This window comes from Anticarsia gemmatalis, chromosome 10 (genome assembly GCF_050436995.1).
Source record: "Anticarsia gemmatalis isolate Benzon Research Colony breed Stoneville strain chromosome 10, ilAntGemm2 primary, whole genome shotgun sequence".
NCBI classification, from domain to species: domain Eukaryota; kingdom Metazoa; phylum Arthropoda; class Insecta; order Lepidoptera; family Erebidae; genus Anticarsia; species Anticarsia gemmatalis.
The window spans coordinates 9594162-9615314 of NC_134754.1; positions in this window are offsets into that span (position 1 = coordinate 9594162).

Below are 21153 nucleotides of genomic sequence, written 5' to 3' on the forward strand. Positions count from 1 at the left end.
CGTACAAGAAAGAGTTTCAAAGGCTCAAGCTTACTTTTCCAGTAAACGCTTGGGATTCAAACGATGTTCTGTATGGTTTTATGTTTCATATTTTATTTGCGGATATAAAGCTCTGAGTTATTTTATTATTAGCTATGATATGGTTTGAAAGAGAGTGCATTCTGATATAACAGCTAATAGGGAATAGGAAAAGATAAAATACTGTGTACTATGGCTGTGTAAAGGCCAATGATTAGATATTTACGTATTAGCATCTAAAATGAGTACTTAAAGCTCTTTCTAAAAATCCTAGTAATTGCTAATTTGGTGCAGCCTTCAGCCAGAAATCTGTAGAATTGTTAGCAATCGACAACCATATTTATACACTACGGTAGTTTTGAAAAACTTTGAAACTTCATAGTTTAGTAATCCATATCTTTTATCTACCATAAGTGAATCGTGCTATATTTACTTTGATTTGCCTGACTTTTCGATCACATTGCATGTTATTAGTTATTACCAACCAAACTACTTATTCAATCGATACTAAAGTTCAATCAAAATAGAACACTAGTGCATATTAGTTCAGATCTTCAAGTATGTATTAATTATGCACATAACGTCTATATGAAGGACTTGTAGGCAGTAGTACGATGTACGTTCGTGTATTACTCCGTACCAAATTACATTCCTAGATAGTTTCCGACATCTCAACTTCACTGACACGGACGTTGCTCCGTAATACACTCTGTTCCTTGATTATTATACGTTAATAATAGACTAATAGACAGTACATGATTTGAGTATCTACATATTAGGTTTGGTATCAATGACTTTCATAAACAGAAATCTATTTTGATTAGACGTAGAATATGTCACATCATTAGATTTCTTTTTTATCTATTTACTAGGTTTTTTATAAATTCTCAGAAATTGAAACAAATACTAGGAATATCAAATAGTATTTTACTAGAGGAAACAAAATGGTTTGATATTTTATAAATCACAGTCCGAAATAAACTCGTATCAAAAAAAATGGTACGCGCGGTGAAATACTCTACATTTTTCTTCCATTTGTGGTAAGCGCGAAATTTTTAATTAAAGTTTTCACATAACCGCACGTAGAGCAACTTTTATACCGTGCCAATTCAATTTCGTAATATTTCGCATGTTTCCTGCGATAGAAACGACAGTGAGCCAACTGTTATCAGAGCCTAGTTTAATTCGGCACGTCACCATTCGTTACAGTTCAACTAAAAATGTTTCACGCCTCAACTAGTTCTAGCCTCGCTTTTGAATGAAACTTTTTGATGCATTAACAGCTAACAAGCAGAGTTGGCTGAACGGGGTTTACGCTTTTCAATTTTGTCATTCCACGGATGTTTGGATGTTATGTATATTGGGTAAGGCTGAACCTATGACAACATTTTCGGATTAAACCTTAACCGGAATAGGAGTTACGAAGCTCGACTTATGTTGCATTATTTGCGGTCCACTTTACGGTGTACCTAATAAGTTTTCTAGAAATAATTTTGCTTTTGCGTCCCACAAACAAATACCGGCAATCAAAAATATACATAAAATTATTTATAAATGTATTATATCCGAAACAATGATTCGAATTTGGGCTAATACGCGTCGCTGAACGGTACACTTTCCCAATTTGCATATCATTCTCATTTCGGCAACAGTAATTTGAATAATTGTTTAATACCGACCCGTTGTGGCGATGCATTCATTCGGCTATATTCTGATTTATTTGTTACGGTAACTACGGGGACCGTTTTTAAGCTTCGCTGTTAATCGCTGTTGAAAAGCCCTCGTGATATATTCTTGCCAACAAACTGCGTATTAGTTCAGCGAAATGGAAAAACTGCAATCTCGAGTACGCGAGAGGTGTGAGAATTAATGATAGAAGTTTTACGAACATATTAAACATGATAAAATAATAAAATGTGGTTTTAACTTTTAGGGAAATATACTCTTTTTTCTTTGAAAAGTTAAGTACAGGTAAATCTATATAAATACCAATTGTAACTCTACGTATATATATAATAACAACAATAGATTATTTGGCCCGTAAATCAGGTTTAGGTACTACCGAAGTCTAATCACAATTCAAAATATTTAATGTAGATGATGTAATCTTTGCTCACTGCTCATACAAGTTCATTGAAACATCTCAAGCACGGACAAACTAATATCACGTTTCTCAATGAGCCAACTTGTCTCGTCGAGTGCGTTTGCAACAAGTTTGAGAACCCATATCGAACTTATTGAATACTAGCTGACCCGCGCAACTTCGCTTGCGTCACATAAAGGAGAATGCGTCATAATTTTCCCCGTTTTTGTAACATTTCTCGTTGCTACTCCGCTCCTATTCGTCGTAGCGTGATGATATATAGCCTATAGCCTTCCTCGATAAATGGGCTATCTAATTCTGAAAGAATTTTTCAAATCGGACCAGTAGTTCCTGAAATTAGCGCGTTCAAACAAACAAACAAACAAACAAACTCTTCAGCTTTATAATATTAGTATAGATGTGAAGCAACGAACAGATGTTGCTGTCTTAACTTCTTAAGCTTATTTCATATCTAACACGAATTTACGACTTGAAGCTCAACATGGACAGTTTTCGTTGTAAGAACTTGGCTTGTATACAATCCGTGAAAGAGAAAACTTTGATTTATACATATTATTATGATCGTTTCTATTAAACTGTTAAAGCTTCCGAGTATTTTTAGTTCCAAGTGCTCAACCAATTGATAAATATCAACATAAAACATTATTGTTTTCAAAATGGGTTGTTAATGTACTACTAATGTTTAAAATATAATTCATCTGTCGAGTAAAATTGATCTGATATTTTATAAATTACAAATCACTATAGTAAAACTAACTTTCACAATACAATTTATATAATTAATAGGTATATAGCTACTAATAAATATCGAATAAGTGTAGAGTATTTAATACATTACAATACAAAATATCTCTATTTGCAACAACGGACCTTGCAAAAGACTCCGTGTATGAGAAAATTACATTAAGATGAAACTTGATAATTTGATTTAATCCACACCCGTTGTGTACGTTGAGATTTATGAGATAACATACAGTATTACAATTAACTTGAGCTTAATTAATATGGCTTCTGTCCACGACTTCGTATAAAACTTAAAATATTTTCATGGTTTTCTGCCTGAAGGCAAAAGTTAAGTTGAAGATAAATTTAATTTACAGTAACGGAAATTAGTTAGTAGATGTACAGATTTATTTTTTTTCAGCACAGAAGAAATCTTTTTTTAATAAAAATATGTGCACGTGAACATAGTTGACACAAATCATAACTCGAAATAGAGTAACTAAAAAATTGTAAGCGCTGTGATTCAATTTATTTATCGACGAACTATAAAATGATTTTTAATTACGTGAGACATTAAGAAAACTATTTAAAGCTACTAATTAACTACTACTACTAAGATATATTTGTGTCATGATATTCCACAACATTCTTCTAAGTTCTACAATCCGGACTCCAGACTAACATCATTCAATTCCCCAAGATGGCGGCACTATAAATCACGAAGCAATAACAATATTAATGATTGGTGTGATATTGCACGAACATTGATCAACAATACGATATCGATTCAAGACGGGACATTTATTAGTGACGCTACGATTAACTATCAATATTAATAACATTCTAGAAGGGTGTGTGTGTGTGTCTTTACAATAGATACGTAACGTACGAAACAAATGTTTCAGATATGTACTAGTCAATTCTGATTTTAAGCAGTAAAATGTGTTGCCTACTCATCTGAAAACCTAACTTTGTATAATAATGTAACCTAAAATATGGTTTGAAAAAAATATTTTATCAACTGCTTAGAATTTCATTTATAATCGTTCATACTAGATTAGCATCATTTCTTAGTAGCAAGCTCCATTATTAAATGGAAATTTCATTTTCTGTCAACAGTTCAGGCCATTAGGTCTATCGGTATAAATAAATATACAAGGGTCTACGTACATATGTATATACACTCTGTTAGATGATACAGCGAGAGGTTCTTTGTGTAGACGACAAGTCTGATAGGATTGTAAAGTTCAGACATTCGGCTGATTTCAATCAGGTGCAAGTCACGCAAATATAGCGACTTAGATCGAGATATCACTGCGTCAGTAGCAATTTTGTTATACTGAATCACTCTCCTACTCAATATATATAAATGTATATATGCCTTATATTTTTGTTAAATGGTCTATTTTTTAATGTTATTATATTGAAATATACACTTAAAAACACTGAAATCTACGCCATTCGATTCGTTCACATTTCAGCTTACATTCTACTCGTATTTCAGCGAATCCTTTACTGATCGTATATCAATGTACCGCTACAACAAACTATCAATTTCCTCCCCGCTTGAGTCTATCTATTAGACCAAGTCCACCGTATGCACAGAGTCGCCGTGAGCAAGTCTGGCTTAATTAAACTCGGCTCCGGCTAAGGTAATACAAGTGTAATTAGGCCTGGCTACTTAACATTTCAATTATACTGCTATTACTATCATGATTTTATATCAATATTGAACTTTGCATTGGCTGGACCGTTTTACTAATTGAAGAAGGATTTAAGATATGACTTTGTTCGATTGTGTGGTTTACATTGCTTTTTTCATGAAAGTATAGAGTCTGTTGATAAATACGTTCGTGACAGTGGTTACGCCTTATAATGCATAATTTACAACTAAAAAATTAACCCAATATCTAAAAACAACCCCTCTACTTCCATTTTAATTAAAATGTACTTTAGTTTTCAATATGTCAGGCCAACAAATGTTGATATGGTTTAATTATAACTAACAAACAAACTGGTGTAATTGTTTCCGCAACAGAGTATTATGTTAACTAGTTGAGAGTTCACCTGCTATGGAATATTGCCAAATTATTAATGAACTGTTTAATTTTGTTGGTTATTCAGGAATTCAATTATGCAGCTTATTAACTTGTGCCCTTTTGTTGAAGGTGTATCTTACTTTTTATATAAATATATACCACTATACTTATACATTAGTATTTCAAAATACATAGCAGTACTAGCTGACCCAGCGAACTTCGTACTGCCCAACAGTCGATCGCTTTTGCAATTTTATTTTTTTTCTCTCCGTAAGAACCATGCCTCTTTATTCTAAAAAGAATATACAAGTTCGTTGATCGGTCTTAACCCTAGAAAACGAAATGTGGCTGAAGTCGTAAACAAACAAAGTGCATGAGTATGATACACACCACGTTTTCAAGTTACATAAGTAGGTAAAAAACCAACTAATTACTTCAACTTTCAGACTTCTTTGTAACGTCCTCACGTTCAAAGGATTCCGGAAAAAAGTTTAATACCACAAACTTTAGGCCCCCAACACCTCTTTGGTAACAACTACGAACGTAGTTTGAATTAAATGAGACCAAACAGGAAGGTACATATATCCATCCAAACAAAAAAAAACAATTTTGAAAAATAACCTACAAAAATCCTATTAATGATAGTTAAATAATAAACGTGCAACGTGAATATTTTTTGGAAAACTGACTGATGTTTTGCAGTTACTTTATCTATCAGATAGACTATCTAACTCTTTTCCAGAAGTTGTGATATTTTCTTTCAAGTTATGAAACCAATAAAATTTTAAATTGTCTCTTATTTTAAAAGTTATGAAACCGATTAACCTCGTCCTTCTTTATCAAATCAGTTCACAAACTCAAAACAATAATTACCTACTGAACTACGAGTATAACTTGCCCTATAATTTGAGAGTTTAAAGTTCAAGTCTCGATAAACCCTAGGCTAAAGGAACAAAGGACCTGTTTTATCTCCCCTTTGTATGAACTATCTAGATGTAACGAAGCAAATTTTGAGAATCAGACTCTATGATATTATCTACAAAAGATATGGCACTTGAGATGAGTGCGAATATCTTGACATTAGAGGAGAGGTCAATTTTAATAACGTTTTGAATCCAAATGTGTAATATTTTTTTTAAATATTTGCGGTTGATTTTATAAGCATAATAATGGGACAATTAGGTATTAGGATTAACGCTCGATTTTTTTTCATTGCATTTGTCGGATAATTTCTACTATAGCATGCGCTAGCATATTATCGACCCAAAATTCATAATAATATCATTTTTTTGAAGGTGATGAAACCGAATTAAAACGTGCTCTTTACACTAAAATAATAAAAAAAAAAATATCTCAAAAAAATCTTAAAGTATTATCTACTTTCAATAAAAAATATTCATACATTTCTTTTCAAACTTTTGTAAACTTTAATAGTACAGTAACGATTAGAGAGTGTTATTCTCAATTCAAATATTTTATTTAAGCTATAACTTGAAAATTAATTATAAGCAATAACAAGTTGAACATAAATACAAGTCAAGTAAATAAAATTAGAACACTTCATTAAGTGCACTGAGATGCGTTCCAGTTTTAATTAAACTGAAGCATTCGCTTAATGTATTCACGTCTCAAACACAGCGTCTCGTTTTTCTGTAAATAGTTAACCATATTTTCTGTATTTATTTTACATTCTAAACAGAACTTAATTTATTTTGTAACCGTTTAATTTTATAAAATATTAATATGTAATAAATCATTTGTAAATTACATGTGTCAAATAAATGATTTCGTATAACATAACTTGGATTTCATTAAATATTAACAAGTTTACCAAGCATCGAAATCACTGCGATAGTAAAAATAGAAACTCGTTTGGGATTATTAGGTACTAACGCTAAATCGGGCAAGAATAGCGATATCATTATATAATGAAAAGCATGTATCTACTTATTTTGACAAAAGTTAGGGTATCTAAAAACGATGTCGAAAATGCCGCAAAAAGTAGAGAGAAAATATTAGGAAGGTCAACATCAATACCATCTGAAAGGAAAAATAAGTAATAGTTAAAGCTCACGGCGGAGGTAGCAAAGAAAGCTTAAACTCTTTGTCACTCTTTCATAAATAACCGACACATTTTCTCCAAACTGCCAAAAACACATTCTTCACAAGTTAACAAACCAGTATTACAATAATTAAAATTATGCAATTTCCGACCGCACTCCAATATCAATTAACAGAGTGGATCTCGTTGCAGTGTACAATAAAAGCCTTCTCTCCGGAGGGTAGCCCATTTAATGAGTTCTCTTAAATATAGGCATTTGTAATAAGCCGGGATAAGCCCCCGATGTTATTGGTAGTTAGGAAGATGGTTATGACTTAGGTTATAAAACTAACTTGCACGTACGGCTAGATGTAAATAAGTTTAGTGCTTTAGCGTAGTTAGGCGTTTATTGAAAATGTTATAACAGCTGTTTGGTAAATTGTGCGATAGTTTTTTCGTGTTATTTATTTATACTGTAGTGGTGTGTTTTGTTCATTGTTATGTTTTTAAATAGCGTTATATTTGTTTCTAGCACGCATTCAATGTTTGGTTTAGAAAAGTGGGGGTAAATGAGGAGGCCTAATACTTTAAGTTTTAGTTCATGTATCCTCATTTAAATATTGATTTGTTTTGTACCTTAATTATTACAAAGAGAACTAAAGTTTTTAAAATGATAGAAAAATTAAAAAAGTAACCATTTCGGTTGAATATTACTAATCATTTAACCTTTGAATAAAATAAATATAAGTAAAGTTTATTTGTCTTTTCTCTCAATAATATTATAATTCTTCGGTCAACCTTTCCGATACATTGAAATCCTTAGGTACAAACGTGTACCGAAATTACAAGGTTGTGAGGTCAATTGAAGCTGACCGAAACGTTTGACCTTTGGATGCTTACTTAGGGATCTCTTTATCAACAGTTTATAAATCATGTAGGTTACTAGTTATATGATAATATAAAGAAATTAATGATATTCTAATATTAAATGATAGAAAAGAAGAGTGTAATACAAGCCTTACTATCTAAAACTATAGCGGCAAAAAAACTTGATGATGAATGGATTCGAACTTAGCATCGTGGTCATAATAACTGGGTAAAACGATTCTCATTAATTTAATAGATGTAATAAAGGAGAAAAGATAATCACGATATATTACTTTCATCATAAAAATCTATCTAACGATCATCAATTACTATTTCATATATTATACGTCGCGTTTAAGAAAAACGTTATGTAACTTTTCAATTTAAAAAGGACTCTCAAAACCACTCAACAAAATTATATTTTCATAATCTTTTTTTCTTTCATAATCCTCAAGAATATATTAAAAAGTGGAAATATTTTTCGAAATAACCTCTCCCTTGGGACGGCTGCTGAATTGTAGTTTTCCGTCACGTCTCTTAGTCTCGTTTACGAACCAAAGTAACTGTACGTGCCCCTCAAATCCCTAAGTTAGGGTTTCTAACACATCTGGTCTTAGTACCTAATAAATAATGTATGATGTGATCCTTGATTTGTGTTTTGTGTAATTGCTGGTTCTAAGAGACACACTGAGTTGGGTGTATCTTGATATATGGACATAAATGGGTAGTCTTTGACAGACGACGTAAATAGCGGGTTTCCACTAGCGTTTAACCAGGTGGCATTTTTATAATATTTTTATTTTATTTAAAACAATTGCTTAAAAACATTCAAAGCTAATAAAGATATCTTCCATGTGTTTGCAGTAGAATAAACTGTGTTTCAGGATAAGGACTGATTTTAGAAAAAAGGGTTGAAATGATAAACAGTTCCTTTTTTATTTCGGTTAAAAATAAATGATTACGTTTCACACAGGTCTTCATAGGTATTTGCGTAGGTGTCAATGTAAATGTATTCGACTATTGAATAACTATAGTAGAAATTATAACATCAGACAGCAATCACTCCGGCTTATATTAATTGCTTGTTGACATTTAATAAAGTAATCTGTGGCATTTTCAATCTGGCGTTTGTAATAATTTTAATTGATCATTTTAATCTAGTTGTCGTTCGTTATTATAGCGTATGTGTTCGTTTCGCGTTTTATCGAAATTACTATAACTCGCAATACCATTTAAAACAATAGAAGGTGCCAAATACAGAAAGTATTTCGCATATTATAACTAAGACAAAGTCCGTGTCGCGATTTGCTTCTACTCTAAGTTCTACCGACTATCTAATGTTTGACATTTAGACCATGTCCAGTAGCTCAATTCTCTACTACTATCGACTACCGACAACCGACCTGTCATCGAGAAATTTTGTATGAAAATCTGATCAGCGCCTCTGACGGGTGTCGTAGAAAACATTTTGGCAGTACATTCTAAACGTCAACATTTCGATAGCAAGCCGGTTGTCGGTAGTCGATAGTGATAGAGAATCGAGGTACAGAAGGGGCGAATTTGCGATTCGCGCGTTATCGATATACTAGACGCCCATACATGGCGTCCACAAGCTTCGCGCGAGATCAAAATACGTGCGAAGCTCACGCTCCTTGAGGACGGAACGTTTACGCGAAAAAGGCGCGAAAGGATCGCGGTCAAATCGCCTCTTCTAGACAAGATCTTAAGGTTTAATTTTGCTCCTACGACATTCGCTAGAGGCGCTGATCTTGTTGTCGCAAACAATTTTCCGTAGCTACTCAAGCCTTTCTTGTACTAAACGTGCGATATGTAGTATGGGTACTCTAAGCAAGTCTCTTACCGAAACCAAAGGCTGATTTACGGTTGAATTGTTAACCCAAGTTAGACGTAGTTAGTACTTAGCGGTGTGATTTATGTACTGAGGCCTGGAGTCATCACGGCTGTTTAAACTTGTCTCCTAATTGAATTATTGTTTGAATTTACAGTACGCTAATAGATTAAGGCGTTTAGTTAAATTATTGAGCATTTGATGTTGAATTTTGATTAGTATGCTGTAATTGTGTGCTGGTATATCGTGATGTCGTTATACTGGAGGCTTCAAATAAATTAGGAGCATCAAATTTTCGGCTTAGAATAAACCTTAAAATGTGTATGTTTTTAGGGGAAAAAAATCTTTCTAATATTTGTAAAATCATCACTGAAAACACTTAAATAAAATGTAGCACAGAGTGCAGTTGATGCGTTCCAAAGTACGCGTGTTTTTTTATTTTATTTATAATAATATTATTATATTTATTAGCAAGAAAGCCAGTGAATAATTGCAATGATGGTTATGTATTCCATTATAAAGTTTTATGTTTATTTTATCACTTGTATCAAAATTATAAAGGTAAATTTACATATTGACTATTACCATTTACAGTTTACAGGTTTTATCAGACTTAAAGATCAAAATGCACATTGTCGTTTTACCAGACACCGATGAAATCCGACCACGATCTCCCCTGAGTATTACAACAACTGTTGAGTAAACTAGCTATGAGTATTGAAGTAATACTCGTAGATGCAAGAATAACTTGAACATCTTTGCATACTAGATAATTTTCTTGTTGAGACTAAACTGTTGAAACCTGTGAATATGTTCCAACGATTTTTAAACTTCTAATATAAAAAATTAAAAGTTGTTTCTTTAACAAAACAAAATGTTAAAATCGAACATTTTATTTATACTATAAAATATAATTAAACTTTACATCGCCATGATATCAGAGTTAATTTGCGTAGTGTGAATAATCAAACGTGAAGGTACGATAAAGACTCAGTCTTTGTAGGTATAGAATCAAGAAACATGTAAAATGTAATTTGCTTGTTATGTCATCTAGAATTACAGCTGCCCTCTTTGTAAAAAAGGGACAAATAAAAAATAGCTTTTGCAAATATACAGTTTAATTTCAGGCACCTAGCAACATATTCCAAAAATATATTGCAAAATGCATTTCAATTTAACTAAAACTAATTGCACATACTAAACCACGCTAAATTGTTTTAAATGTAGTACAATAAAGCCGACCATTGGTGGCTGTCTAAATACACGAACTAGTTAGCAATGGAAATTAATGGCAATATTAAAATTAGACAACAAATTGTTTCTGTTTTATTCATGTTTCGCGCTAAAGTCGATTTGTTATTTTTTGTTGTACCGCGTGAAAAAATGAGTACAATTTGAATACTGTGCGGTGAAATCACGCGACACGATTTTTAGACATCTTAAGTTCTAGTTGAGTTCTTGTTACGACAAAGTAAAAGCAGTATTTATTTATAGTCAAATTCTAAGTACCTTACCTACAACCTGTAAATAATAAACGTTTGTTAAATTTGCTACTTACCCTATAGTCTGTGTCGAACATATTATAACACAGTACCTACTCAAAAGTCACTAATAAATATTTTTTGTTGAATTTTAGTAAGCACTACGGTAAAACATATAACTGCCTATTAAAAAATGTATGCTAGGTATGGTTTTCAAACGCATTGAAACAGTGTATTTCAAGACTAAAAATTTTCTTCTCATTTTGTAGACCTCATCGATCTAGCTTACCCCATTTATTCTCTTTCCTCAAACAATAGTAGCAATCAGCCGCATCAGCTTAGGCTTCAAGCCGACCCAAAACGATTGGGAAAATGCAAGGGAAAATCTTAACCCTTGAAGAACCGTCCCATTATTACGCTTCGATGAAATCATTCGACAACGTATGCGATATTTTATTCTCGTCCAACCTTCGACGACGAAATGAAAATGGATTTTGTAAAACGAAATATGACAAAATACTTGGCAATATTTAGCGGGTTTGCCATATTATGGGTTAAGTTTTGGTGTTTAGAAAAAAAAAACATTTTGATTACATCACTTTAAATTTGGCCCAAGGTTACACTATCAGTATAACATACTATAAGTGCATGCACTTAACTCATTGTAGTTTAAAACTACAACACTACTCGCCAAACAAAAAAGGCCTTTGGCAAATGCATGGACACATTATTGATTATTATCGTATGCCATGTCTACACAAAGACAACATTTATTCTCTAAACATCACAGTGGAACATCATTGTATAATACAAGCAAAATCTGCAAATTTTATACTGTTACTGTAATAAAGGGTTGCCCACACAACTGGCTTACACCACAGTTTCACTACACATGTATACCATGTCATGTATTGGAATTCAAAGCACGCGCTTGGTTCAGGTCGGTCACTTCACTAGTCTGGCATTTGCCACTCCGTGCGGCTGCGGCTTCCACCGACTGACAATCGGCTAGTGCGGGGACTAATGCCTTGCGTTACCAAGTGCCTGTTGTGTTGATGTGGGGAATGGACGGGAAATCAAAGAGCTGAGAATGTTAGGTAACATTTTGTGCTAATGTTGTTTAAGACTAAACTCGCAAATGTAATAAAATGTTACGTTCTGTAATCAAAAGGTAGTCTGATCTACAATGTTTATAAAAACGTTTTGATAAACACTTATGTTATTCTTTTCTCTAATCTAAGCTAATAAGTAAACAATTTTTCTAAACGCAACATCAGATTGCAGTATTGAAAGGAATAAACAGCTTTGTGTTTAAGTTTTTTTCTGTATTTTATTTATTCTTATTTAGTATTAGGATTCCCAGAATTGCAATCATAAAAAGAAGTAAAATCTATATACATAAAACCGAAAAGGGATGTATCTATTGAATTTTCTTTTCCTATACAAATCCTTCCCTCACGTATGGTGAGGTATATTTTTCATTCTTACAACACACAATATTATAACAAAACAATTTCCTTGTTACGTAACAGGAAATATTGACGTTATCTTGTATACAAAACTAACGTATTTTATCGCATACACTTCGCACGTGACGAGTAAATTATAGTAATTGTTTTTCTTCTGTATTGCGTACAGAGTGGAATGTCGTGTTGCCACTGTTGCAAACAAACACACACATATGTAGGCATATGTGTACACTTGAACATGTACAGTCAGCTCCAAAAGTCGCTCAACAACTTCATATTTTCAAAACCTCTGTGTTACGTAAATTTAATAAATAACTGATCAAAATCAGTAGAATGAGTTAGAATCAAACATTTCAATCAATGGCAAATGTTTTTTCCATGGAATAATGTGCACACTTTAGTATAAAGGGTTTTAAAAGATTGAGTATGATCAGCTACTTTTACAGCTGACTGTACAAAGTATGTACAACATATTTGTGATACGATGAAACGTTGACCCAGTTTTTGTTAAAGTTTACACGTGTTAACTTTCGTAGCGAATATATGAATATTTTATGGACTCTTATTAAAATACATACAAATAATCTTTGGGTACAACGTGCATAAGTAGGGACTCGATCAAGGTAGTGGTTCTAGAATAAATTGGAATTTTCTACTGTATTTTCTTTGTAGAGAAACCTTTGTAATGAAGGTTAGAGTATGAATAGTAAGTAGCAAAATGAACAGAAATTACTGATTTGTATAATAATATAATAGTATATTTAAACGTTGATACTCCATGAACATTATTCTGCAAAGTTAAAGCATAACTATTTGCTAAATATTTTATTTTCTACTTACGTTTACTATATTAGAAATACAACAGCATCCTTTAGATATACAAAATACCCCATTACGTGTGTCAATTAAACATTATAATCTAGACCGAAATGCTACTGAACATTCCTTTTCCAATGTTCACTATCTATACTAATCTACAGTGAGTATTCTTGCTCTTCCTTTACTTCACATTGCATACGCTAGCAGTGAATAATCCTAATAAGACATGTCCATACCACATCAAACGTAAACACTTAGACTAATCTAGACAAACATACGACTACACATTAGTCCTTTGTGGGCAAATCACACGAATCAACCTATAAACGACCATGGTTAAATCACAAGCTTGACAAATGACTGTCGCTTAACTGACCTAGTTCCTTGTGTCCAATATTGTCATTAGTTAAATGACGTCAAGGCGATCACGAGGTGAAACAGTAATCAGATGCACTACTTTGACGGTTACAAGCGAATAACATGCACGCTTTGTGCCGAGGTTCAAGAAGATTTGGGACTTGCGTCGCTATGTTAGGTTAAGTACCGGATAGTGATAGCAGATATGGTGATAAAAAGTGTTTATTCATACTGCGGAATTAAGTATTGTATCTTGATGTCGCAAAACTTTATGATATACGCCACAGTCCAAAGTTTTGTACAAATTAGGTAATGAGATTTATTTCATTTTAATTATGGTCAAAATCAATCTTGCCAGCTAAATTATTTGCAACTTATTTGCAATTAAAATGACTCCGCGCCTTGCTCGTTCCTGTAAGGATACAAGAATGTATCACTCTCCGAATTTCTATTAGTTTTAGGAGGGGCTACACCATGAATACTTATTAACTAAAGTATGGAGTTAACTCTTAACTAACATAGTTAATTAACCGCACCAACTTCGGGGCAATCCTTAGATAACTTTGAAACGGAAAACAAGAACAAGGAAATTTCCCTTGAATCACTACTCCGAAATTCAATTTTGAAATTACAATTTAAACTAGCACAACGACCCTTTATTAACGTACCAAAAACAAAGCCTCTGCAATATAATTCGATACTAAAAGTCTGTTTAATTTCTATTCGTATTTCGTCCTGAAATTCTGTAACGAATTCCAGCAAACAATTAGCGAAACCTTCCTCTAAAATACAACAAGCGTAACCAACATAATTAAAAAAAGAAAACACAGCGACCTCTAGTGACGCAATAGCTATTACACAAATAGCCAGCACCAGTGGATGATCCACTAACTATATGGAAAATTAGCGGCGGCGTCTCGCCCGCGGGGAATACAACATGCTCCGGTTACATTGCAGCTTTAATTAGTGTCTCACTTGTGCCCCACATAAATACGCCAGCAGTGTACCCGGAAATTAGATAATACCGCAATTTTACTGTAGATGTAGGCGGCTTATCTAAATAAAATATTGTGTGGGAGGATAATGCCGCTGTCTCGTATGTTTGGACTATTTGACAGAGTTGTAAATAATAAATATCTAATATTGATTCTGCGGCCTAAATACTGATTCAGGCTCTGATTGTATCAGATCAGCAATAATTTATTTGTGAAATACGGCAGCGACCCAATAACCGGATCTATTTCTGCAAAATCAATAAAAAAATACTTTCCGCTGACTTTAACTGGCCTCGCATACAGCTTGATAATGTAGACCAAACAAAATAATTTCGTATTTTAATAACACCGGACAATAAGTGGGTTTATCACTACTTAGTCTAGCTTTCAATAATTCACAGCGTTAAAATTGTGATGCATTTTATTAGATCGTACTAAAATTCAAAAAATATATTTCACTAAAACTTGTAAAGTCAAAAAGACACGATATTAAATTTTCCAGTAGAAACCGGCCATATAACGCATTCGTAGCATTACCACGTACAGTCAGCAAGAGAAAATAATTGGGCGCACTTCTGAGACAGCCCACCCTTAATGGGTTGGCGGTACCGTCGGTTAACTACGCTCATTATTGCTCGGAGCAGTACGGTCAGCAACGAAATTAAATTACTACTGGCTATGGAAGCCACGTTGAATATTGGCTGTTCGTGAGCTAGTAAGTTGGCAGCTTCTCAGCCTTTTAATTTTGTCACTGTAGGAAGAAAACATTTCTTACTTAGTAGACTACGAGGTAAAAATATTTTCAAGTTTTTATAAGGTATACGATTTGTAAAGGTGAAAGGTAAAGCATATGCTATTATTATGGATGTTTAAACAGAATGGAACTAAAGAAATCACATTAAAACCACAAAACACTATTTAATTCAGACATAGGAAAAAACTAAATTAAGTTCTTTGATAAATGAGATCATTTATCAAAGAGCTTTCAGCTACAGCAAATCTTGATCAAGAACAGTTAAATTGATATCGAAAACACAATCATTATCAGGATTAAAATTTTATTCTAACGAAAGTTGTACCTTTATTAGAATTGAATTCCTACAATATTTTCTTTTACTACGTTCAAGCAAAAATCATTCTTCAAAATAATATTTAATTACTTTCAATTAAAACAGACTATGCAAAGAACATTTTATTTTAATCCGTTAAATTGAAATACGTTGCCAACGGTATTATGATATGGTTTTATAAAAATATACGTGTATGTGGAACCAGGCTCTCTATTATTCAGTTTCATTATTTGTTTTAAGTCCACTCTTGCACTCTTCGTGTTTTACTTTTGTGGTATAAATGCGTATTATTAATTAAAATTACTGAGTGCGTTTTGATTTTTGAATATAGTTTGCGTTTTGACTATAGTATACTTGTTTACTACGATGATTACTTCTATGATCTAAGCGTTAGTTAAAACCACTTCGTATCATGAAATCCTGAGTTTAATTAACTAGTGAGAGAAAGTTATAATAAGCTTGCCTCCTATGATATGAGACTAGCAATATTAGGATGAGACGTATTTAAAATGTTTGCCATCCCCGCATATATGTACATAATTATGTCGACAAACTTAAGAAAGTCATCACCAGCCATCACCCATGTCTTGGTACAAATCTTGGAAACTCATGTAATAAGAAAAAATATAAATAAAATAATGCTTCCTAAAAATGGGCACGTAATGCGGGTTTCAAAACGAACATATTATAATCGTTGGAAAACTTAGTGCTTTAAGTTTAGTGCTTGTACTAATACAAGCACTAAAGGTTTCACCTAATTGAGTCATAAAATATCCAGTGTGACTCCAGAATTCTCTGGAAAAAGGATGAAAGCATTCTCGGGAGCACTTTTTCTTCTTAAGACTAACATATATGGCTTTAAAGATGTCTTTCCTTAAACGAACTCGGATATCAGTTCGGAAAATCTTGTTTTAAATTGCAACTAGCCAGTGTAAGGCAGTATATTACTAGTTTCCTAGAAAGTGACTCGGTTTCTCTTTTGATTAAAGTAGAACAATATTCAATTTTATGGGAGATAATATGGTGTCATGATTACAGGTCGATACTACACTGTTGCACCTGAAAATCACATAAAACAAATGTGATAGGTTCATGATTTTATGAGTAGCCAATGTAATGTTATAAAGTTTCTCGGAACACAATTCATCCATTTTAAGAACTCAAGCTAAGAATAAACTATTCCTAAAAAACATAAACTCTTCTATTATATTTTCGTCTAGAATCTAAAGGAATAGGAATGTCTATTTTATTCTAGAAAATCAATGGTTTTCTGCGTGATAACTACATGCAACAACGTAATATTCTTTCAGGAAACATTTGCACAAAAAATCCATTACTATTTTAATCCTTAGCACCATTCGCACCCGAATTCACATAGTACTATTAACTCCATATTGTTAACACTTGATTTTGTAGGTCCTCGGAACGACACTGCCAATTGTATTTCACGGCCAATTACTTGCAGAGCTTCCTGTCTTTCCTTATGTACAAGAATAAGTACCACCATTTACTAACACCCTTTGTAGTCTGAGGCAATTTGCGAAATAATAATGTGTTAGCTGAAAAAACTGTGTTTGTTACACAGCCTTGCGAATTATCTGAATGTCTGTGTATAATTTGTGCATTATGCTTCTTAATAGAAATTATGACTATAGCCTAGTTATCCAAATAATCTTTTTGTTAAATGAGAAAGCAATTTACTATTGACTAGAGTCTATTTGAATGCATTTCATTCAGTACCCATTTGCTCAATATTTTCAAAGTACATTATTATTGAATTCGAAGTTTATTCGCTGAAATTAATAAGAGTAATGTACAAGCAAAAGTATTATTAACAACAATCATTGCTTTTCGAATACTCTCAACTAGTTATTACCATTTCTAAACCAAACCAAAAATCCATGAATAATTTATACGAGACCTTTTCCCACTAAACTATTACACAATAAATCACGAGCTCTACGAAGCAAAAATCGTGTAACAAGGCTTTTAATACCAAAAAATATCCTTAAAACCCCATGTCGCACGGTCTCATTCCTGATTTACGAAAAGCTGTGTGTAGCCCGCACTGAGTAGTTAAATTAAAAAAATGCATGTAACAGCACGTACGGGGTTTGCAAATTTATAAGCCTAATTAACTAGCGGTTTTACTACCTAGTGATGATAAAATATTAGTAGTACAGAAAATTCATATTATCTATCCAAAATGGTTTAATAAAATAAGGTTTGCATACACCTTTAATCGCTATAGTACGCAGTTGTCACGAATATTAAGTTTTGCTGCAATTGAAAATTTAAATCGATAGTCTAATACAATCTAAGATTCATTTTCTAGCGTAATCTTTCTATTGCGTAAGTCAACAAAAAACGTTTGCCAATATTCGCAGATAGAAGCTAGACGCTGACATATTTTCTACAAGTACGAAACAACAGTTCTACTAAACATTGTGTACTTAGGTTTTAGTCCTTTGCAGGCCGCAAATTTCCTTTAAAAGACCGCCGGCTTACACATCCTTCGACCGACTTTTATGGCCCAGGCATTCCAATATCCTGGAATTTTTCTAATGGAGAGAGCATCCCAAGGATTTTACGACGTAGTGTAGGGTCGGTTCAATGCCGCGTATCGTTGTGGAGTAAACTGCCTTTTGGCTGTGGATAAGCAGCCTTAAATCCGATGTTAGGCGGGATTCGCGGTTAGCCGAGTACCAGCAACATGATCCTTTGGCACCGTGCCACTAGGCTACGATTTTCACACGTTTCATGTTACATTTCGTATTTGGTTTCTTCGTATTAGGTTTAACGAGCTTGCATTTGCTCGACATGCCGTATTTTGAAGTTCAACATGTACCCAATTTAACTCTGTATATTTTTGTACTTGATACAATATTTATGGCAGAATCTTTAATGTTTTTCAGAACAATGAAAGCCACAATAGGCGTTGCCTATATCGTGGTATCAATGAAATGATGTGATGTCAAGGACTTGAATGCTTCTCTGAGCCATACTATATAAAATCTACAATAGCATTTTGCCCGACCCGGGAATCGAACCCGAGACTTAATGATGACCAACCAACAGACGATTACACATCCGCGCCACAGTCTTTAATTAACATAAAATAATGGAAAAGTTTTTAAAATTCCACGGTTTGTATACATAATGCTAAATTGCTAAACTGGCCTAACTAACAATGTGTTGCACAAAAAAAACTAGCAAATCAAGTAACCAGAATCTCAATAATACTACTAGATTATCAAAGCAAGAGATACAAAGCCATAACTTGTGTACGAGTAGAGCAGCAACAAGGAAGCAACACATTTGTTTATAAATCACAGCGAAGACTGGAACGTAAACCTTCGTAGTTCGCTATAATTTGTTGTTGCACACTATGCGGAAGATTTACGCTCTATCCCGCAGTTTATTTTGTACGATATAATAGCTAAGCACGCCGCAAAACAAGCTTACACTTGTTTACACCTATGAGAAGTAATGGTGGACTTTTCAATGAAAAATAGACCAATTGTTATGAAAAAATGGCCTAAAAATGAATTAAATAAAAATGACATAAAAGTGATAATTATATTATTAAAGTCCGTTAACTAAGTAAAGAGCTTATATTTGGATTAATCAAAATTATAATTAACAATTATGGGTATTTAAAATAAAATTCTGTAATAAACTGGTTGCCGTAAGCTGTATTAGCCTCCAGTTCACTGATGTTCTCAATTTCTGACTTTTGTATACCTCACCCAGCCGCGTACCTTGCCTCCAAGGCTCTCTACTAAGTTGTTGAACTAAAGTATTTTTTTTATTTGAAGTAAATTCTTTAATATCAATTTTTTCTAGGCGTGTTGTTGTAAAAGTGCTTTTTTAAAAGCAAATGTATTGAAATGTTATCGAAACTATTTGGAAGATTTATTCACGTAATCTCGACGTTTTGAACATTTTTCTACGTTGATGGTCGTTGAGGGACCTTTACATTAAATAACACTACTAAGCTTTAAAAATATATACCATTTTTATCTACAAAATTCGCGTAAGCATTATAAAAAACACTAAAAGGCACTAAATCTATGTTTAAAAAACACTCAAATGTTTTTTCAAGAAAAAAATGCCTTACCCATCTATTGTATTATTTTTTATGAAACGTTGCGCTCTAGCCTCCAACTCAAAGTTTACTAGCAGAAACTCTACAAATATTGAGTATATACGCATAAAAATTTGGATGCAAAAAATTACTTAAATAATATATACCACGTTTTCTAAGTCATTAACATTGAAAATGTCTCTCCTAGCAATGAGAAACATTTTGCTCCGTCTCATTGCGAAAAACATCAAAAACGCTTTTTATCTCGCCATACGGATATCAAACATAACAAAATTCAGCACGGCCATTACACGTTGACATAATTATTGAAAACTACGCTCGACGGTAATCAGTAACTGCATAATTACAGTTTCATTAACTAACAGCACTGCCATTAACGAAAGTAATGTGACTAATCTTCTGTTCGCAGGTAATTGCTATTCACAGAGGGATATTGTTACATCATGCTGATTCGTTTAGGGTAAGTGTTATTAAACATTAAATATTTACGCTTCGAAGTCGAGGTAAATGTATGTTATAGCGTATTCATAAATTGCTGATCTTTAGTTGAAACCATGTATTTTGCGTTTTGGGGAATTCATGCTAATTTTTAACTGGCAGTTAAATAAACAGTTTTTGGCGAAATTCTAGAAATTAAAAAAAATAGACTTCGCATATTTTATATGCGTTTTTAATTAGTTTTCTGACGTAAAACAAAAGTATGATTTTTGGCTCACAACATGGCAGTTAACACGTTTTATAAAAATACACATAGTGTTACTAAAAATACTTAAAATGTATTTATTCACTAAAAATAGCTCTACTTCTATATTTTTCATGTGAGTTATCATTTCGTTCGCACCTACCCAACTAACATACTACCTACACACCTACTTCCCACTCGGTTATTACTTCCACAAACCATCACAAAGAATATACGAGGAGTGTTCTTTTACCCTCTTTGCTTCGTCACTATGTATTGTTGAACACCCAGAATAGAAGCAAAGGAAAGTGCAAATTATTTCAATAAGGAAGGAAGTCACTTAATTTACGTATAATGAAGGTTTCAGTTATTAATTTAGGGAAGTGTTTAATTGATACGTTGAATTATTTCAAAGAAACCTTTTGAATATAAAAAGTATAATTAAAGCACCTACTATCCAAATTTACATTTAGTTTGTGTCTCCGGTTTCGCCTGTATAACCATTACATAGAAACTTGAACGGATATATGG